Source organism: Sciurus carolinensis, chromosome 7, assembly GCF_902686445.1.
Source record: "Sciurus carolinensis chromosome 7, mSciCar1.2, whole genome shotgun sequence".
Classification (NCBI taxonomy): domain Eukaryota; kingdom Metazoa; phylum Chordata; class Mammalia; order Rodentia; family Sciuridae; genus Sciurus; species Sciurus carolinensis.
Genome location: NC_062219.1, coordinates 117,304,786 through 117,327,952, shown reverse-complemented (window position 1 = coordinate 117,327,952; position 23,167 = coordinate 117,304,786). Strand labels below are relative to the sequence as shown.

Sequence of the window (23,167 nt, the reverse complement as noted above, 5' to 3'; positions counted from 1 at the left end):
TTAATTCTGTTCATTGAAAGTAAAAGCAGATCACAAAGATGAAGTTTCGAGTTTTCTTTTATCCCTTCAAAGATGTTGGAAGTACTTTGGATGATGCAATGAGAAAACTGAAGGATAATGATTTATTTCACTATTGCATCATCTTTCAATATAGGCAGTTCTGTCACTTTGCTTTTTCTTATTATAGTTTTCTTTAAACAGAGTTGGATATAATTGATGGGTACTGGTAAAATAACTCCCTGGGTGATTAAATGGTGACATGTTTCAAGATACAGGAAAAACAAAATCATTAAGCCTCTATCTTTTGTCATGGATTTATAAAATGGATCCAATGGACCTATATGGCATTTGCAAGATAGAGCATAAAAGTCCTTTGAATGACTTTAAGTTCAAAGGTCAAGAAATACCAATCCTTACAGTTAGCTAGAACTTCTGCAGAGGAAATACAAAACTGAAATTGAATCTGATGAACTGAGGGTTACAAGCTTTTAAGGTAAAACTGTCTTAAGGGAGAACATGGTTTGAAATGGAGGCTTAGATGTGTGTTCCTCCTTGTTCTTTATTCCTGTAATATATAATAGTTAAAGTCAACTTCGTTTCATGTTCATTTTCTTAAGCCGGTCACTATTTTGTGAAAAAATTTCAGAATGTTTAATTATTAAAGGCACAGAGAATACAAAAATAAGAAAAGGTATAGTCTCAGAGAGCCTATATTTATCAGTTTTAAAACTTCCATTTCCTAAACATAGGGTTGTGAGTTAGCTTTGAGAATCAGTGGCCTTGAAAACATTCAAGAATATTTATTTAGGCTAGAGTGGGATTTGACTTTGAATCAGGTTGTGTTACCTGCTGTGAAGTTTGAAATTTAATCCCAGTTTAGAAGACACTGCAAATACTCAGAACAAAGGAAAGGAGTCAGAAGTGAGTAGTCGGGGGATTTCCAAGCATGAAAGAAATTCATTTCTGTGATATGATGAGTCAGAGGCTGCCAGTGGTGATGTTCAGAGGAGTGTTTCTAGATTTTGAATAAATGGTTCATGGTTTTTAATTTGTTCTAGAAATTCTCTAACAGTTATTTAGCCTTCCTTCCTGTTGGTGACTATCGCTAAATGGGAAGTTAGTAGAAAAAACAGTTCATTTTATAGTACATTCTTCTAATAAAGATTAAGATACTTATATGTTTGTGTGGTAGTGGGACTAGAAATCTTAACACTGTAAACGTAAAAATAAAAATAAAATAGTATGCATCTCAGTGAAGCAGCTGTCCCCTTTAAAATAGCAGCTCCGAATCACCTGCAGAATCTAAGTAAACATACTTTACTGAATTTAATTCTTAACCCTTGTGTGAGTTCTTGTGAGGTGTTCTGATGCAGAACAACTCAAGTCTGTTTGCAAACACTTCCTTTATTGAAGATGGAGAGGAGAGGAATAAGAGCGAGGTAGTTCAGCCAGTTTGGGTGACATTGGACTCTTTTCTCACCGAAAATTGGCAAAGATGTAGCAACTCTTAGTCATGATTTGTTTTGGTCTTCACTGCCCTTTCTTTAAAAATGAGTATTATTACAGTTGGACATACTTTCAAAATGAAACGTCCTCTTTAAAATAATGCCCTTTAAATAGATTTTTTATTTTCTGAGGAATAATTTTAGTATCTCAGGCAAGACTAGAACTATTTGATCATTTATAGCCTCAATAGAGCATGCTTTGAGAATTGCTGTTCTTTAAGGTTTTTGGAATTGAAAGAAAATATTGCATAAATTTTTTTATAAAATTCTTTGTCACATTAGAAGAAAATATTAATTTTTCCAATAATTAGAAAATAAAAACTAGAAGTTAAGTTCCCATAGTAATGGCATCTTTGCCCTCACACAACTGCATTGGACTGTGTGATTAATGCTTTGTCCTGATAACCAACCATAGGAGCACATAGGATTCTTTCTGTATCACTGGGTATGAACTTTAATGCTGTTTTCCCAATAAGTTGTGTAAATATGTAGTCTCAATATGTGTTTCCATTTTGACCTTTATGCTTTTTATTCCTGCCAAACTTCCTTCTTGCTTTGGTGTCTTGCTACAGCTGTTGCAAACTTTTCCCTATCCCCAACCTCTGCCAGAAATGTCACCGCTCTAAAGTATGTTTATTTGATCGTTTTGTCTCTCCATTCTTGATATTCTGCTTTTTCCTCCATGTGATTCAAACTGTTCATTTTTTTCTATATAGTTTATATCTATAAGCTTAGTGTTTTTATTGTTGTATTGCAAAATTAAAATATACTGCTTCCTAAATGGAATCAATTGGGTAGCAGCTCCATGTCTCCTTGGAAGCCAACGCTCATTCTGAATTAAACTATTATTGAATATTGATTTGTTTTCCTAGTTCTTCTAACTCTTGTTCAACATCTTGCTCATAAGGATATGCCCTTAACTTAGATTAACTCCTCCCTCCCTGTACTCCCTCCCACATTTATTGACTATCTACTCATTGCCAGGAACTCTTTCCTGCTCCATGTGTGGAGTTAAGGAGTAGCTTCCTGAGTGGTGTACTCGTTAGCATTTTCTTTTTTTTAAATGCCTAGTTTTTATTCATCCCACGGATAATCTAGCTGAACACATAATGTGTATCAGGCACTATCCCTAGCACTGGGAATATAATAGAAAATGAAAGTGGCAAAGTCTCCACCTTTAAGGACCTACCTTATACTGTGAGAGTAGAGATAAACAAGTAAATATGTAATATACCAGATGATGATGAGTGATATGGAGAAAGAGAAGTAGTTAAAAGGAGAGATGGTGCTTAGGAAGGGATGTGTAAATATGTTGGTTTTCTATTTTATGTACAGAGGTCAATAGATGACTTAATATGGGATGCTGTAACAAAAGTGCCAGGGACTGATGGCTTAAACAAGAAATTTATTCCTCACTATACTGAAGACTGAGTCATCCAAGATCAAGGTACTGACCGGTTTGGTTTTTGGTGAGGGCCCTCTTCCTGGTTTGCAGATAGCTTCTTCCTGTATCATTACATATTAGATTTTCTCTTATGTGTCTTTTTTAGGGCAGCAGTTCCACTTGTGAGGGCTCCACCTTCAAAAGTCCCCACCTCCTAATATCATCACATTGGAGATTGAGGCTTTAGTGTAAGAATTTGGCAGGGTAGGGTGGGGAGACAAACACTCAGTCCTTGCAGTAGGTACAGATTGAACCACCTGAACATCTGGAGGAAGAATGTCAGGCAAAGATGACAACAAGTGCAAAGATCCTGAGATTGGAGAGTGTCCCAACGTATGTTCCAGGAATAACAGAAGCCACTGTCCTGTGGTGCAGAGTGAAAGACTGAAATACCTGTAAGAGATATAGTCAGAAGTAACAAGAAACTTGGGTCTTTTAGGGCATTATAGGCCTAAGTAAGAAGTTTAGTTTTTACTCTAGATGAATATTTATTTGGTCTCATCAAAGTAGTGATGTGATCAGACTTAATTTTGAAGGGCTGCTTCACCTCTGACATATGGGGGCAAAGGAGGATGCAGAACAACCATTTAGGAGTTTATTTACAGTAATTCAAGATCTTGATTATAATGGCTTGGGCAGGGGCTATGGAGTTGGGAGGAATTGTTAGGATTTTGGATATACCTTGAAGATAGACCTAAAAGAATTTATTAATTGATGAGATGATTAAAAAGAATCAAGGAGGACTCCCAAGATTTTGGCCTAAGCAATTACAAGGATAGAACTGTCTTTTATTGAGATTGAGGGCAGCTAGAGCAGCAGTTTTGATGGGAAAATGCGAACTTAGGTTTTGAAACATGTTAAATTTAAGATGCTATTAGGTTGGATAAGGTTGCCTAAAAACCTTTGACAATCGTATTTCTTTGTTGTTAACTTTGTCTTGGTTAAAAACCTCCTACAATGCCGGTAATTCTCTAGACATGAATCATTTCCTATGTAGCAACTATTATTTAGTTATAACCTTGAGTTTAACTTTTTGTTTGTAATTGTTTCTACACCTAACATCTTTCGAGATTTATTTTTTGTTGCAGGATATTCTTTGGTATTATAATCAGAGAGATCTAAGTGATAACTTTGAGAAACTCCATGTTTGAAAATTAGTATTTTACTCTTTGGTGAGGATGCTGTTCGGGTGTATAAAGATCTAGATTCAAAAAAATTTTCCCTCAGAAACTTTTTCTAGTAGGAGTTCCTAAATGAGAAAGCAGGAAAAATGGAATGGAAGTGGGTGCACAGCCCATATCCTAAAATTGGAACAATATAGTGAAGATCAGCATGATCTTCATCCCATGCAAGGATGACATGCAAACTTGTGAAGTGTTCCATAAAGAAAAGAAATGGGAGTGGGAGCAAAATAATAATGAAAGAAAATTTCCAGTGTTAAAAACTGAAATCTTTAAAGTTATTGTACCCACACCATATCACAAGATAAATGAGGTAAGACCTCATACAAGATACCACCTGATAAAATTTTTTTTAAAGCATCCAAAAAGTTTTTGCAACAGGTTCCCTACACAACAAGAATCAAATAACCAAACTTTATTAGCACATTGCATACTATGAATCAATGAAGGAATATATGAAGTGTTAGGGTTGGAGAGTAAGATTTTAGATAGGGTGACCAGAGGCCTTTTAAATTTAAATCTGAAGCATGTGAGGGCATTTGCCATATATATATATGTATATAGATGTGTGTGTGTGTGTGTGTGTGTGTGTGTGTATATATATATATATATATATATATATGAACATTCCAGGCAAGGGGAATCCTGGTGCAAAGATTGTAGGGGTAGAAGTGTTCTTTTTAAGAAACAGTTTGATTGCAGCAGAGAGAACGCAGGGTGAGTAGTAGATATCATGTGTAAGGGCTTTTGGATTATGGTATAGACTTCACCCTTTACAGAATGAGTTGAAAATCCATTGAAGGGTTTTTTAGTGGAATGGTGATATGATCTGATTTACATTTTAAGAGCTAGAGTGATAATTTGTGTGAAGAAATGAGGTTGGGGACAAAGGCATGGGCAGTTAGGGGATTATTATAATAATGCAGTTGAGAGTTAACAGTGATCTGGATCAGAATGATGGCAATGAGAATGAAGAAAAATAGTTGAATTCTGAATCTATTTGAAGCTGGAGCTATCAGAATTTGCTGGCACATCAGTTATAATCAAAACAAGTACAGTATCAAGATTTTTGACCTGAGCAATCCCTGAAGGGAGTTTTTGCAAACTGAATTGCAGAAGATGTGAGGATGGGGGCAAGAATAGGAGAAGCTTGGCAATTTTTTTTTTTTAATTTGTTCATTTGCTCACTTGCAGTGCTGGGGATGAACCCAGGGGCCTTGTGCATGCTAGGTAAACACTCTACCAATGAGCTACCTCCCCAGGCCAGAAGCTTAAGTTTATAAGTGTATTTTCAGACTCTTTAATCTTTGATCTTTGAAATGGTGGTGGTGGTGGTGGTGGTGGTGGTGGTAGGCATGTTGGGAGTGATTTTCATTTCTCTTCCTGTGAGTGAAATGGAATATTTGCATTTCTTTATTTGATTATTTGTATTAATTAAAGGAGGCTCTTTTCCTTCTCTTGGATGATTTTTAATTTATAGATATCATTTTTATAAATCAAAAAATTAGCCTTTTGTGATACATGTTGCAAATACTATACCACCCTTGTGGGTTTTTGTTTTAATTTTTTTTTAAAACCTTGTTTGTGATGTTTTTGTGCAATTCAGGATTGTGTGTGCATCTGTTATTGAATTTATCAATGTTTTGCTGTGCCAGGATTTGTCTCATACTTAGGCCTCTACCTAAATCATTTAAAATTTTTTTCCATTTGTACTTTTGTGATTTTATTTGCATTTTAATTGCTAATCTGTCGATGTTATATTAAATGAAATGCTGTTCTTGGTGAAGGACTTGTTGATGGGGATACTCTGGAAAGTCCAGGATGGAACTATAAAGCCTCAGTCTTTGTCAGGTCTGGGGCATAGTGAAGGTTGCTTAAAGAGCTTCACTAAAAGATACAGTAGCAAGGACTAACCTTTTCTCAGGTTTCTTATAGTTATCTTCCTCTGGGAAGATTTGGTTGACTGTTACCAGTTTAGATCAGAGCAACATTTCTCAATCTTAAGTGCAGAATCAGCATCATCTGGAGGACTTGCTAAAAATGCAGACTATTAACTAAAGCCCCATCTTAGAGTTTGATTTTAACACATTCCCAGTGGATGCTGAGAGTTCTGGACAACACTGAGAACCACTGGCTTTGTGGTTCTGGACTTAAGCTCTGGAATTAGAATTTGCATTCAAATCCGTTTTCATATTTACTAGCTCTGTGATTTAGGGGTACTTTTTTTGTGTGGGTTCCTCCCTCTTCCCCTCTCCCCCTCTCCCTCAAGTCATAATTTTCTTGAATTCAGGGTATATATTTCTTAAGTTGCTATGAAGATTAAAAAAAATATTGTTTCTGAAAAAGTACTTGAAATCTGACAAGTGCCACTAATATTAAGTTGCCACTGCTTTTATTGAGCTCTCTTTGGTCAGAATGTTTAACAGTGTAGTATAATAAAAATGTAATATGACAATATATGGTTTTTGAATTTTTACCAGCCACATTAAAAAATAAGCAAAAACAAAACAAGATTAAATTAACTAATAATTTAACTTGATATATATGAACTCTTACTTCCTTATGTAATCAATATAAAATTATTGTTTTAAAGTATTCTTTCATTCATGCTGTCTTTTAGCTTTATATTTATATCTCAATTCAGACTAGTCAAATTGTTCTCAATCTTTTAGCTTTTACATATAGTAAGCAATTTAATGAACTCCTACCAGAAAGATTTCTGGTTATTGAGTTTTGGGGTGGTAGTGCTGGGGATTGAACCTAGAACTGTATTACTGAACTGTGCTCCCAGCCCTCTATTCTATTCTTATTTATTTATTTATTTTGAGATTGAATCTCCAAAAGTTGCTTAGGGCCTTCCTGAGTTGCTGAGGCTGACCTCGGGCTTGTGATCTTCCTGTTTCAGCCTCCAGAATCACTGAGATTACTGGCATGCACCACCAAACCTTGCTGTTATTCAAATTTATATATTCATTCAGCATTCTTTTTGCATTTAGTCCATTTGGAGATAAACATATAATGTTAATATTTCTTGCTTATGGTGATTTATCATGTTTGATAACCTCTTTATGTTTGTAAATGAGCAATATGATTTAAATTTTTTGAAAAACATAACTGTTCTTCCTGATTGACTTTCTTTAAATTGATCATGACTTTTCTTTTTAACTTATATAATAAGATCAGGAAACTGTGTTGTTTTTTAGACTAAGTTTTAAATTTCATTCACCCTTGAAGGGTTCTCTTTTGAATTTGTACTTCTAGGCAGTTATTTCCTGTGCTTAGGGGAAAAATTAAGAATTTTATATATGTGCTGCCTGTCATATATCATCATTTAATTTATCATCTTTTGCTGCTGAGAGAAAAGTCATGATGATTTCGGTTCCATTTGGGAATAGAAACAAAGCGCAGTACTACAGGTAGATATGAAAAGAGTGGAGCTCCTGCAACCATTCTTTCCCTTTCCCAACTTATAGTTTAAACTAATTTTTGGTGTGCAGGCTTATTTAGATTAAATATTATATGATCAAGAAATATCTTTTCAATCTCGGGATTAAAAAAAACTGGTTATTTATTAGCCTACTGCACAATTTTTTTTGGTCTCCTTTATGTGACTGAATTTATTAAGCCTATAGAAATGTCGAAGCATAAGAACAATGAATCCCTGTATGTCCTTTGCTTAGATTGACCAGCTATCAGCATTTTGCAACACATGCTTTCCCTCTTTTGTTTTTTTTTTTTGGCCGCCTCATTGCTGGTTGCTCCCACTTCACCCTTAAGCCCTACAGTGTACACTTCCCAGGAACCAGAGTATTCTTTTACATGACCATAATATCTTTACCACACCTAAGAAAAATATAAAGTTTCATAATATCTAGTACATCATCTATATTTAAATTTCCCTAATTGTCTCCCAAATGCCTTTTTTTAAGAAAATATTTTAGTCATAGACGGATATAATAGCTTTATTTTTTTTTTATGTGGTGCTGAGGATGAAACCCAGTGCCTCACATGTGGTAGGCAGGGATTCTACCACTGAACCACAATCCCAGCCCACCCCAAATGCCTTTTTATTATAGTTAGAATTTTGTTTTTAATTCAAGATCCAATCAAAGTTCAAGCATTTGATATGTCTGTTTTATTTTAATATACAGTGGTCAGTCTTTTTTGGTTTGTTTTTCCAGACATTGACATTGACTTTTTTGAAGAGTCTTAATTCTTGGTCAAAGTCTAAATTTTATGGTGTTCAATATTCTAGATTCATTTAATTGGTGCCTTCATGATTAAACTGAGCTGAAACTTTTTTTTTTTTTAATGAGTATTTCTTCTTACAGCATCACCAAGGTGTTCCATATGTCAGTAGTGCTTCTTTTAGTATTGCCAGGTTTAATCCTTTAAGTTGGTGACCACTAGATCACTTCATGTGTTTTACCTTCTTTAATTAGTATTATTTTTGAGGTACAAGCTCATTTATGGAATGAATTTTACACAATCAAGAAGTGTCTTTTAATCCAGGAAGAAAAAAAAAAAAAAAAAACGCACCCAGGTTATTTATTAGCCAAAATCATACTCTTTTGGTCTCCTTTATGTGATTCTGAGCATGCTAGAACCAAAGCTAAAAATAAAGCCTTTGCTCACTTCTGTTATTCTTCTTAAAAAAAATTTTTTTTGAGAGATTATTTTCTTTCTCCAAATTCTTTTTGTTTGTTTGTTTTGTGAGACGGAGTCTTGTTGGATTACCTGTTGTTCTTTAACTCTTGGTCTCAAGTGATTTTACCATCTCAGCCTCCTGAGTAGCTGAAATTAGAGGTATGTGCCACCAAGGCCAGCTCTCTAAATTCTTGATATCATGAAATGTTTATTTTTACTGGTTGCAATAAAGTTTTGGTGCAGATATCTCAGTTTATTTTAGAAATTTGGGAATTTAACCTTTTCTCTGAAATTTATGTATTTATTTTGGTTTTCTTTGCACATTCTTTTTAAAATCTGTTCCTTTTAGATATATGTCAGTAAGAGGGTATTTTGACATATTATACATACATGGAATATAACTCAATCAGATTACGAACCCATTCCTGCAGTGTACACGATGTAGAGTTTCACTGGTTGTGTATTCATATATGAACATAGTATTTCTCTAAAATATTTAATTGCTTATCTTTATCCTATCCAAATCAAAATTGTCACAAAGCCATAATTGGTTTAAACATAGATGTATCACAGCATGGTATAATTGTTTTTTTTTTTTTTTTTTTTAAATTTAGCATGAAACTGAATTGTTTTGACTTACTGGGATATTTTCATTTATTGAAAAGATATTGAAATCCTCCTTTAAAGAGAATGTCACAGTAAAGATAAATCATTATTGAACTATCAAACTGGGTAGGTTATAAGACTTGTAAGAGAATTGGATTTCTGGCATTTTGTGTTTTTCATTCACTTATTAGCTTTGTATGTTTGTGGTTGAGAGAACAAGTTCTTGTATATGTGTTTCCTCTGTTAAAAAATACTTTTATGTTATATAAGATTTATAATGTTATGATTCCAAGATGGAGTAAAGATGTTATGTTAGGATACTATAATTCAAAGGTGGAATTAAAACTTATTGGAGAAAAAATCTTGTGTTTTTAGAGGCTAGGTATCTTACTTTCTTTCCCACGAGGGAGGAAAGAACTGAGTTTTATTTTTCTTACAGGGGCTTCTACTCACTATCATATTAGGTAGAACATCTGGTGTCTGTCTATGAATGGGAATATTTATGAGCAAGCTGAAGCAGTTCTTAAGTGTTCACTTCTTCAATAGAGACTGCTTATTCCAAGCTCAGACATTACTTTTCCCCAGAAAGTACCTGCCATCAGAGTCCTAGCAATAGAATGACTAATTATGAGCCAGAGTCTTAACATTTTTCAGTGTTTTGACGGTATGCTTGATAAGGGTGTAAGTACTTCTTTACTTCTTCAGTGTGTCTATATTTATCAAATACCATGTAGATCTCTTTATAATATTAAATATATTATTTGTAACTCTTACCATACAATTTCCATCAACAAAGAAAGCTACTTAGCTACAAATCAGGCACAATAAGCAGTTTATTACATCTTGTGGCTTACTAGAATAAGGTTTACCAACACTATAGATCCAGAATTTTGTAGGTGCTGTTTCTTTGTAAAGAAAGTAAAGTGGGTTCCTCCAGCTTTCTGATGTACAGTAGAGATTAACTCAGACATTCTTATATGAGGAGGGAGTGAATCCGTATAACTGTATTCTGGAATATGATTTCCAGCTAATACCTTGGTTTAACTGCCTTCGTTACTAGCAGTGGTTAGTAGTTGAACTGTTCCTTTGATTTAGGCAGTGAATGAATGGAGAGGATATGGGGAAGGTAGAAACAGGACAGTGACAACCTCATAATGCTAGAGACACCTATGTGAGGATGGTTTTTGGATGCACTGTGCTGTGTCAAAGGCAGAAAGGCAGCTCTTTACCTCTGGTAGATCGCATTAATCACTTTTTTTTCTCCTTTTGTGTGGTGATCTTAGTAGAAATTTAATATGATCTCAAGCTGAAGAAAATTTTTATCTTGGGTGTCAATCCCATTCATAATTTGAATGGCAAGCATTTTTGGCAAACACAATTGTTTTAAGCATTAAGTTTTCAACTTGAGTTGACTTCAGCAACGTAAGATATGTATCAGTGCATTGACCCCTCACCCAATGCTAGGGATTGAACCCAGGGCCTCATGCATGCTAGGCAAAGCTTTCTACCACTGATCCACACTCCCAGTCCTAATGTAGTGAATTCTAGGTAGCCCATTTGCCTGGTTTCTTATGTACATTGTTTTGGATGTCTATTAAAAATGAAAGGTTCTTGTGCTTGGGCTGTAGCTCAGTGGCAGAGTGCTTGCCTAGCATGTGTGAGGCGCACTGGGTTTGATCCTTAGTACCACATAAAAATAAGTAAATAAAATAAAGGCATTCTGTCCATCTACAACTACCAATAAAAAAAAAAAAAAAGAAAGTTTTAGAATAAAATTTTCTTTTGGAAAATTGCATTAGAAATGATAATTATCCCTTAACCACATTGTTACGATTTAACTCTACAGATGGAATTTTTAAAAAATTTAGTTGATATTTATTTGTTGAATATGTATAGTATGTATTGTGCTAGGAACACAGAGGTGAAGAAAGCAGGAGTTCTTCCTTAAATGAAAAAAATTTTTTTTTCTTTAATGTCTTCTAATGAGCACAGAAAGCAAAATGAACAAAATTGATGAGGGAAAATATAATTGAAATGCCCAAAATCAATAGTTCTTTGTAAAATATTTCCTAAATTAAAAAAATTTAAATAATAGGGCTGTTCTAGAAAAATAATGAATTTTAAGAGCAGATTTTCAAAAGTTGTAATTTTGCTGACAACAGAAGTCACATGAAATATGTACTGCTTTAAGATTATATTGATGTTCTTCAAAGTATTTCTCTTCACTGTCATCTGATCAACTCATATAAATGGAATAATAACTACTTATATTTATCACATACTTGTTATATGTTTAGTTCTTTCTTATTATCACAAAAATTTAAGGGTAAAGCATCTATAATATATAGGGGGCTTATAGAGATTACTGAATATTCCAGTTAAAAAAGCTCTGCTAGCAAAGCCTGGATTCAACAACTCCCTCCCCCCATTTCTGTATTTTACTGTTGAGTATGGTTTGGAAGAATCCATAAAACTGTTTAAAACAAACTATTTTTCCTCAAATTTTTATTTAAAATAAAACTTTTAAAGAAAAATTTTATTTCACTACCTAAACCATTTTCTATATATTTCTTCTCAGAAATATAGAAAATATATTTCATATATACGTATTTTTTTCAGTATATAAATAATTTGTGACCTTGTATTCTCCTGTATTGGACATTTCCCCTATTTGTTTTGTTTTCAAATTATTTTGAATAATTACATATCATGCCCTTTACCTAATTTATACGCATTTGCTCATCTGTTTCCTTACTTTGCAGTTGTGTTGGTTGTTTTCAGTTTTATTTATTGTACATAATGTTGTAACACATTTTTCTGCATAGAATCTTTTTTTTCCCTTTGAATTACCTTTGTAGGGTAAATTCCTGGAAGTGGTTCATATTTACTTTTGAAGATCATGTGCGTTTGTGCCTAGAAGAGATAACAGGCATATATTAAATAGAAGTGCTTTAGCATCTCAGTCTTATTCTTTGGCATAGTCTTTCATTTCTTGTATTTCAGGAATATATCTGTTATGTGATTCCAGGCCCTATAAGGATAATGAGGACAGAGGAATAAATATATTAAAGTAATAGAAGAGGGTTCTGGAGTGCCTATTGACTTTGATGAGAATACTGATGGGGGTCGGGGGGCTGGGGAGGTTTACTGGTGATTGAACCCAGGGGTGCTTTACCACAGAGCTACATCCCCAGTCCTGTTTTTATTTTGATACAGGATCTCACTGAGTTGTTAAGGGTCTTGTTAAGTTGCTGAGACTGGCATGGAACTTGAGATTCTTCTGCCTCAGCTTCCAGAGTCACTGAGATTACAGGCATGAGCTACCATACCTAGCAGAATGATAATGGTTTTATCTGTCATTCAAACCACTAGAAAGCAAGGAATTCAGCTAAGCACTTGTACCTATAGAAAGCTAGGAATTCAGTCAGTTTATTGCATAGTGGTGGGACAAGAGGAGAGTCTGAAATGAAAACACATAGGAAGTTCATGTCACTAGGGACCCTAAGCTTGCATGAGGTTAAGACAGCCATTGCAGTGAGGGATGGCTCCTGGGGCAGTCTTCAGTGTATTAGGGATTCATTTCTTTGTGGCCTCAATTTTCAGATGACCTAATTGGAAATGCTTTTGGTACTCAATGAGGGAAATAGACCACTGTTTCATTCATCCTTTGAATCTAGTGCAGTGCCTGGAACATGGTGGGCCCTTTGTAAATGCTTATTCAGTTGCATTGAATTAAAAGGTGAACTTTGAATAGAGTGTCTAGTAGATGTGCTATGAATATCATACTAGGTGACTAAAGACTTCTTGGGGCAGAGGTGCCAAGTTGATGGGGAGTTGACCAGTTCATGGTTAACAAAATTGGAAGATTGTTCAGGAAGAAGAGATTATGTTGACTGCCATATTGAAACTGCATTTGAAAATGTAGATCCTTAGAAAAACTTGTGTTTGAATGTTTCTAGCAGCTGTATTGTAATCTTCAAAATGTGGAAGCAATCAAGTCCTTCAACAGGTTGGGTGAAAAAACAAACTTCAGTATCCATAAAATGGAGTATTATTTGTTGATATAAAAAAGTAGGATATAGATGAATTTAAAATTCAGCTTTCAAAATGAAAGAAGCTGATTTTGAAAAAGCTACATTTTGTATATGACATTGTGGAAAATGGAAAATCAAAGTGATTACAAGAAGGTGAGGAGGGGGGTTGAATAGGTGAAGTATGGGGAGTTTTTGGGTTAATGAAGTTCTTCAGTGTGACAATGGAGTACATGGCATTTGTTGAAACATAAAGAACTTTATGACAAAAAGAATGAACCTTAGTTTATGCAAATTTTTAAAAAAGTCTAACTTAGGAAATTTGGATCTCCCTAGATAGAATGCAGTATGTAACAATACAGGCTTACACAGATGTATGAAAGAGCCTTAAAGGGGATGGTGGCGTGGGAGATAAAAGTGCTGAACTAAATAAGTAACTTTGGAATAGTGGCATCTGTAAGATTAAAAGACAAAAGACCTGCAACATAAGTACTGTAGTCTAGTTGATAAAATTGTTCTCCATGAGGATGGGGGTACAAGTTAATATTCTGCTACTGCTGCACATGTATACTGGAATTGGACAATTATTTGAGTGGATGGGGGATGGTGGAAACCAGGTTTCTTATATCTTGTGGGAGTTCACAGATAAGGGGAGAATATTAGAATGCCTAGTCTGTGTAGTAATGTATTAGAGAAGGACACATCAGTAAGAACTCCAATTTAATATAGATACAGATGGCTATACACAGATTTATCTATAGATAATGATGAGTATGTGCACAGGTTAGTATGCACACATGTATTTCTTTGCTTTCTCAGCTAAGAGGGTCTAGAACTAATATATCCTAGGAGCAGTTATCATATCAAGCACTCAGATCTTTGTTTCTAATATCATTCTGTAATAGAAGGCACCAGATCTCTTGGAGAAGTGGCTCAGTCTAGGAGTAGGGCAAGAAATAAACAAGATGAGCTTGAAGCATATTGTAGAACCAGAAGTAAGGAAGTACTTTTATTAAAAAATTGCCCAATGATAGGGGTATTTCAGAGACACAAGAGCCATTGAAATAGCTCACAAGAGCCAAAGCTGTAACAATTTGAGCAACAAAATAAAGTATAGCAGGTTGTAACTAAAAGTGTAGAACATATTACATATTATATATATATATAGGAACTGAAACTTCTTCTGATACATTGGATAAAACTCAAAAGTTTGCTCTAATTTTACATGAAAGGAAAACAGGTTGAAGAGTGCAGAATAATTTAGAAATGCATCATTGTTTATATATCCTTTTGTAAAGGGAATTTAAAAAATTTTTTTAGTTATGGACACAATACCTTCATTTTATTTATTCATTTTATGTAGTGGTGAGGATTGAATTTAGTGCCTCACACATGCTAGATAAGTGCTCTACCGCTGAGCTATACAGCCCCATCCCTGTAAAGGGGATTTTTTAAATCTCTAAAATAAACTTTGAGCTTTAGTGTAGAAAGCTTGCTAACCAACTTATATTCATTCTTCTTAAATAAATCACACTTTCTTGACCTAGAGTAGGATAGTACCAACTGCAAAGTTGAATAATATTCTTTTATCTCCCTAGAAACAAAGTTCAATTGTTTCTGAAACTGGTTCTTGGTTTCCTTCTTCACAAGTCCATTTCTACTAGCTGTCAACATTCTGGAAGGCACAGGGTGCCCCTACAACTGTAGTTGGATGTGAACTGAAAGGCCAGTGCACATGTAGCTTGTGAGACTATCTGTGTTGTTACAGTTCATCTCTATCCTGGTATTCTTTTCCTGTTCAGTTTATTTTGTGTTCTTGGGATCTTTCCACTGAGTAGAGCAACATAAACTGTATTAGAACATTACCTTTTAGTGGACTTTTGACCAGTAGTTCAAAGCTATATATTTTAAAGAGTTTAGAATGACTTTTTACTCCATAAAATTATGGAATTGATAGTTTCTTTTTCAGCCATAAATTCATTCCAGGGTCATATGTAAATATCTTAAATATGTATGATGTAATTGGTGTAGCAAGCTGCCTGGTTTGTCCAGTTTTTAGAAAATCTTTTTCAGAATACGAATAAACATGAACCAGTTCTGTAGAGAAAGTCAGGGGAACAAAAGCAAGGATAGCTTCTTTGTAGGAATAAAAAGTAGTTGCCCACAGTGAATGCATTGTAGTTGTTGGAGTTCTTTCCATACCTTTTCTCTTAGTCTAAGTGTTGATGTTAGGTGAGTGCAGAGTTTGTCATGTGCTGCTTTTATGTTTGCTTTTTTTTTTTTTTTTTTAATTTTAATTTTCTCATTTGAAATATAGAGAAGACTAATTCACAAACTCACTGAAGTTTTTAGGAGTCAAGAATAATTCTGAATCTTTACATTTTGTTTAAAGTGACTAACATTCTACTGGACTTATGTTATTTCTCTTTGTGTTTCAAATCATTGGCATATTTAAGTTAAAACAAGACTCATTTAAAGAGCACAAGGAAATAGTTTGATTATACTTGACTGACTAGATTGTAATATCCCTAAAGATAAGGTGCTGGATTGTCTGATACAGTTCTATACAAGTAAAATGTCATGGTTGTTCAATAAATAATACTCTTTCTGTTTTATAAGCAAGGTCTTTGATCTCTGATTACCAGACAAGGAGTACTTGATCTATTTGTTGTATCACTAGATGTGGATGAGTGTTTTTACCGGTGACAGTACAGTCAAATGGGAATATTTTAAAGGAAGGAGTTTATTATAAGTCGGTATTATAGAATACTCAAACTAAGAGTACTTCAACAAAAAGCCCTTGCCAAGTTCTCTGAAAACATTATAAAGATGATACCCTCAGAAGCTTATAATTTAGTTTTAAATTACACTACTGTACTACTACACTAAATTTATATTAGTTAAAACAACTTATACATTCTGTGGATTTTAAAGTGAAATTAATGAAATCTGAGTAAATTAACATTGTCTTTTTTTTTTTTTTTTTTTTTTTTTTTTAATTTAACTCCTGTACTGGGAATTGAACCCAGGGGTGTTTTCTGACCTACCCCTAACCTTTTTTGTTATTTTTTATTTTAAGACAGGGTCTTGCTAAGTTGCCCAGGTGGGTCTTGAACTTGTGATCCTTTTGCTTCAGCTTCCCAAGTAACTGGGATTACAGGCATGTACTATAGGGCCCAGCTGAAATTCATCTATTAAGAGCAGAATCTTGTCTCAGAATACCAAATTTAAAAATGGGGGTGGGGAGCTGGGGAGCCTGGGATGTAATTCAGTGGTTAAACTCCCCTGGGTTCAATTCCCAGTAACCAAATAAAAGCAACAGTCCCCAGTAACCAAATAAAAACAACAAAACAAAAGCAAATCTCAACACTCTTGTTGTGTCTTTGTTCCTCCTGCCTCAGGGCACTCGTCAATTTCTGCTTATAGCCCACGATTGTCTCCTATTCTATGACTAAGATTTTTAAAGTTTCGGCCTCTAATATTCTTTGACAACTTACTTTGTCTCCCCCCTAGCCTTTTCTATTAATTTTGTTGTATTTTTCATCAGATTGAAGGATAACTAAGACTCATTATCCAGGGTCAGCTTTCTATGTTTTACAGTGGTTCCTTGGAGAAATTTTGTCTTTGTGCTTTAAAGATATGATGATATGAGAACTGGGTGTAGAAGTTAGAGAGAAGCTATATAGCATGACTTCAGATTAATATCTTTGAACTTGGATATATATTTAGTTTGAAATCTTATGATTACAAAAAGTTTTTTGTGTATTTTGAAGTTGATTTTTGATAATAGAGCGACCTCCCCTTATTCTCAGGGAAATGTTCCCCTTCTCACCTCTGAATGCCTGAAATTCTGAATAGTATCTGTATGTGTGCGTGCGCACGCGAGGGGGGGCGGTAAGCTTTGAGACAGTGTCTTGCCAAGTACCTAAATTGCTTTGACTGACTTTGAACTTGGGATCCTCCTGCCTCAGCCTGCTGGTCTGCTGGCATTATGGGTGTGTACCACCACACATGGCATATTCAAATCTTAATTTATAGTGCCACTGTTTAAAATGAGTATAGATGTGCATTACTGCATTACCAATAAGAACTAACAGTTGATTGTTAAAAATATACTTTTAAATACCACCTTATTGTCCCAGATGAGAATCATGTAATGAGGTAGAAGGAACTTTTAAACAAGCTTGACGTGTCTTAAGTAGTGAGGTCTTGGGCAAGTCATTGCACTGAGAGATGAAGCCATTACATTATTTGTAGAATGATAATACTATTGCCTATTCTATCTATATCATAGAATTCTTGTGATAATAAAATGGTTCCGTGTATATTAAAATGCTTTGAAAATATTTAACAAATTACTCTCACAAGGTCATTTTATAATGGGGAGAGAAATACTCCAGTAGTTTAAAATTATCCCTGAAAACAGTTTATACTATTTCTTTTAGAATGGGTGAAACTGAGAAGTGTCTCACATAGCAAGCAAGTGCCAGATTCAGGATTATAACCTATGTCTGTGAACAATGTATATACTTTATATTTTATACACCATACTGACTCTGGTTTGTTTTTTTCACGCAAAATTAGTCATGTTTTCTCAAAAGAAAAAGAATGTGAGAGAGAAGGAAAAGAAAGAAAAGGAAGAATTAAAAAGCTAATTTTACAGCATTGTCACATACCCTTTTCCAACAAAAGCATTAAAACAAGTTTCTGGAAGGATAATTGTAATAAAGTCACTGAAGACAAGGTGTATTCTAGATTTTAACAGACAAGTAACAGTTTGATTAAATCTGATCCTGTCTGACACTCTGCTCTCTGATGCTGGGTGTTTCTTAAGGCTGGGCCATTTTTGTGTTAATATTTAGAATCTAGTTAGAACCGTATACCTTTTTATCTGGTTCCAAATAAATCATGATCATGTATATTTTCACCATATGTGATAGAATTATTGTAAAAAGTAGGAGACAGTACTGACAAAGTTACCTTTCTTAAAACACCATTGAAATCAGAGTAATTTTGCTTCCTTTGCTAGTTATGACAAATAGCTTCCTATTTATTTAGTGCTGTACAAGAATCTGAACATGTTAGATTAAATAATCACTTTGCTTGCAATGATGGAGTTAAACAATCTTTTATTGTAGTTATTACATTCTGCAGTTAATAAATGTGACTTGCTAAGAGAATATTAACAGCTGAAAAATCTTAATTTGATCAGATTTCTAGAACATTTTAAAATAGGATTAAAAATATTAATGTGGTTTTATAGTTGTTTTTTGTATATGAGTTAAAGTAGATGGGTGTTATCAGTCTATCCTAAATGAAACATACAGTTCAGGGTACATGTGCACATTTATGAATATTTGACAGATTTATTAAGCCTATAATTCTGGTCCTTGGAAGTCCCTTTAAAAAGTTATTAATTAGGTAAATCACAGATCTTTGAGTCACAAGAACCTTCTCATGGTGTGCTTGATGAATTCAGATGAAGGCAGAGTCAGCTATTTTCAGCAACTCTCCCTTGCATGGTATAGCCCTGACACTCATACTCAAGATTTATAATATGGGTTACTTTTACTTTGGTTCCCTGTAGTGAAAGCTTCATCATGCATCATGTCTCATGAGTGCATGTGTGTGTGTGGTCTCTAGACAAAGGGAAGAGTTGTGGGGAAAAGTCAGTTTTATTGACTTGAGGTAACATTTAATAACAGAAGATGTAAATCACATTGACCAGCTGTTGTATGTCTTTACTTTCACCATAATAGAATGTGGGGTGGTGAATAATTTCACATCAGTTTTGTTTCATACTACATAATTCTAATGGCTTTGTTTTCATATAGAATATATGAAATCTGTCTTAATAAGAGGCTGTCCTTTCTAAATAAACTATAAATTTGGCTTTCTTGAACTCTACTGTTCAGAGTGCTTTTGTCCTCATTAATGCAAGAGAAGTTTTGCTGTTAATACAGGAGTTGCCTGCACTCTTCTAAAGCATAACTTTTTTTCTGTTATGAATCACATGGGTTGTAAAATTCATCCACATACTTTCCACAGAGCATAACATTTCTGCATAATACTGAAAGGTCCTGGACCTACAGAGCAGAGGAAGGTTTTTTGGTTTTTGGATTGATGGTTTTGGCTTAAGCTCTGGATTGTTCAAAGAGGAGGGAAGGAGAAAAGATGTAGATTCCTTGAAATCAGAAGTTTCAAAGTTCCAAGTACTTAAACTGTTTTATCATGTATGTCCAAATATTGTAATCACCATCCACCACTACCACCACCAGCCCAGACCCGCTGAATCAGAATCTGCTTTTTCACAAGATCCCCAGGTGATTCCTATGCGTATCAGATTTGAGATACTTCTTTAGGGGACCTTTCTGAAAGCATTGGTTTCAATTAAGTAATGTTCACATAGCTTATCTAGTTAATGAATGTTCCAAAACCAAAATTATTAGAGAAAATAAGTTGTTTAAGACAGCAACTAAGACTGTCCTGAAAATGTATCAGGCCTTGAAGCCTACATTAATAAAATATGACTTCTAATGAGCTTATCAATTAGATATAAATTGGTATATCTAAAGAACTTGAAAACTGCTATTATTGTTTATCTTTTCCAGGTTCGAGTTTATACTAGGGGAATCCCAGGCAAAATTACAAACAGGAACATTTTTAGGCAGGAGGATATTTATGCCACACATTTTGAACTGAATTGTTAAAAGTGATATAATTTTGAAATAAAAATGAAAACAAAATTGGAAATCACCTTAGAAGTCATCTGCTTTCATGCTGCACCTCAGCCAGTTTTTGAGGACTTTATCTAGAGTGAGAATTTTGAAACTGAGAACTCCTGTGGACATGTGTTGCTAGATATATCCTCCCTCCCTTCTTCTCCTGGCCCCCTCCCCAATTTTTCCTTTATCCTCCTCTCCCCCACATCCACCCTAGATTGTTTCACTAGTAGAAAAGTACTGAATTTCTCAGGACTCATTTTTTTTTTAAGGCACAGGTGTGTGTGATGTGTTCTATAAAAAAATCACTGGAATTTTTACTAATAGGTATTTAAATATATAATCCTTCCTGTATGCTTGCATCTAGAATTTAGAGGTTTTAGTCCACTGGTAGTTAAGAATTCCCTTGAGATTTGCCTACAAGCGTATTGTTCAAAGACCAGCTCTTCCTGTGCTAGAAATGGTTCCCTTTCACACCTGATCATTATTAAATACCTGAATTGTCTCTAGGGAGGAGAACTGAATTATTAAAAGGAGGATCTGAGAAGAGGGAGTCTTCATATTGTACTTTTTGAATTTTGGAGCCCTATAAATTATATAGTTCTTTCAAATAAATAATTAAAAATTTAAAAATTCCTAACCTTCTTGACTATGAGTGTGTGATCTTTGATGCCAGGTACTGTTTTGTGATAGGGGAAAAAATACTAGGTTTGGGTGCTATAAGGGATAAATGCTTTTGGTCTCATTTCCCACTAACGTCTTGGATTTGCTTACCCCAGCAGCAAATAACTTCAATATCAAAATCAAACTATAAATAAGTCAGTGTTTATATCCCACCCTGTCCTCAGTATAATATCTTAAAACGGTTATTTCAGAAGAAACAAAGTGATCTTCCAAATTTCTGTCATATATGTATTAATCTGCAAAAGCTTGCCAAAACTGTATTCTGAATTGTTACAGAATCCTGCCATAACCTATTATACATTGCTACCACCCAGATTTTGTTGTGGAAAGATATGGTTTAATTTCTTTTGAAGGGACTATCCCAGGAAATTCCTGGGCCAGACTAGGTCTCTATTTTGTATTCACACACCAACGTAGAGATTTCTCCTTGCTTCAATCTGGACACATTTTAAGATAGCAGATGCTATGAATTATAGTTACTACTGCCTTTTAAGTTACAAACAGTATGAAATAAGTTGCCAGGATAATAAATAGGTTACAGCTATATTGCCTTCTCAGAAATTTGAAATTCATGTCTTATCACTTGTTTTGGTATTCCTGATGAAATGAGAATATTGTGAGGAGAGAGAGTTTTGTTTCATTTCTGTCAGAATACTGGCCAAAAAGATCAGGTTGCTTTGGAGTCCTAATTAAGCCTCTGTACAGGACTTTAATTGGGATTTTGAAAGTTGCACTATATAATTGCATCGTTTGAATAGATTAGTTCAGGTTAGGTAGTGTGCCTTTTGCTTTCCTCTGCAGCTGTTAAGTCTTTTCAAACCTTTGTTAGGACTTAGTGGGAATGTACTAATAACAGATTGTGAAAAGCTTTTAACTTTTTCAGTTCATTAATTTATGTGAACATTTCTATAAATTTTTATATGCACAATACAAAAAATAACTTCTGAATACTTAATTGCATTTCAAGATAGATGTTTCCATGTGCTTGTGATTGTCTTAGAACCCTGAAAAGAACATGAACTTATAAGTTATTGCCAGACTAAGGCAAAATCTGCTATTTGATAGCAGAGTTGTCCTCTGTCAATTGAATTGTGAATGACCACCGTGGTGTATTGGGTATACCTCAGATCATATTTGGCTAGTTTAGAGTTCCTTTGGGGTAGATTACAAAAACATATACTTATGTACATGATTATATGATTTCAAATCCTTTGTGAAATTCTAAGGTAGGTGATATATAGTGGTACAGAAAATCAGTATGGATTAAAAACCAATTCTTCACTGTGTTTTTAGCCAATAGCCTTGGGGAAGCCACTTCTGTGCACTAGTATTTTTTCTTTTATAAAAATAGGAAAGTTAGCAGTGTGTTGTCTAAGATATCTTAATTTTCAGTGATTAATTTTATATGGTTGAAACTAGTTTAACAGATCAAGAGGTAAATTGGCTAAGATACTTTAGTAGGTGATTGGAAAAAATAAAACTGATGAAAATCATGAAATCAGAAAGGGGAGAAAGGAAGCCAACATTAATGTTACTAATAGTTTGTAGAAAAGCAATAAATTTATATTAAGAACAACAGATGTTCAAGACCAGCCCTGGAGTGTCTTTTGGCATTTTTGGAACATTCCTTCCTTTGCTCTCCCAAAAGAGATCCTAGTGCATGTGCTCTCCTTTCTGCCCCTCCATAGTCCTATCTCAGTGGTCACTAAGGCTTTGAAGTCTGTCTTTTCTCCAGTCGTTAATACATACCCTCTTAAAAATTTACACTGTTCAATTCTGTGGACACTATCACCACACACTAATTTCAGAACATTTTCATCTCTCCAAACAAAATTCCATATCCATCAGCTCTATTGATTTGACCATGCGTAATATGGATCCCTAACTACCTATTTTAATTGAGGACCTTCCAGAGACCATTTAATAACTCAGAAGAGTTACTCTAATGGGAGGCGTGGGCATTGTGTTTAGAGTAAAGAGAAAGTGTCATTTCTTTTACATACTTTGCTGCTCAACTCCAAAATTTGGGCAGGCCCTAAGATGGAATGAATGGATTTATTTATGTTTTTATTAACGATAAGGACCCAGACGTTAAAGTATTAGCTGGGCTTGTTTCTGGAGATTTTGATAGCTACTCTGTATTACTAACAACCTGTAAAGTGTCCTGCATGGGTATATCTTTAGATATAGGAATCTGGGAACATTCGTTAGGGTCCTTTAAGAGCCAGAGGTGAAAACTTATTTCCCTGTATGCATGTCTCCATTTTGATCATCTCTTTTCATTTCTCTTTGATTAATTTATTCAGTCTTGACCTGTTAAGTATTTAAATAACTTTTTGAATGTTTT

General features: G+C 34.4%; 1 protein-coding gene and 1 non-coding gene across 4 annotated transcripts in view; both read left to right on the top strand.

The window, feature by feature from the left end:
* The window catches only part of Zfand3 (zinc finger AN1-type containing 3), a 312,164-nt gene that overhangs the window by 141,838 nt on the left and 147,159 nt on the right, over nt 1–23,167 (top strand). The window lies entirely within an intron of this gene.
* LOC124989815 (U6 spliceosomal RNA) lies at nt 4,233–4,338 on the top strand. Its single transcript, XR_007109633.1, has one exon. It is a non-coding gene; the product is annotated as a U6 spliceosomal RNA (small nuclear RNA).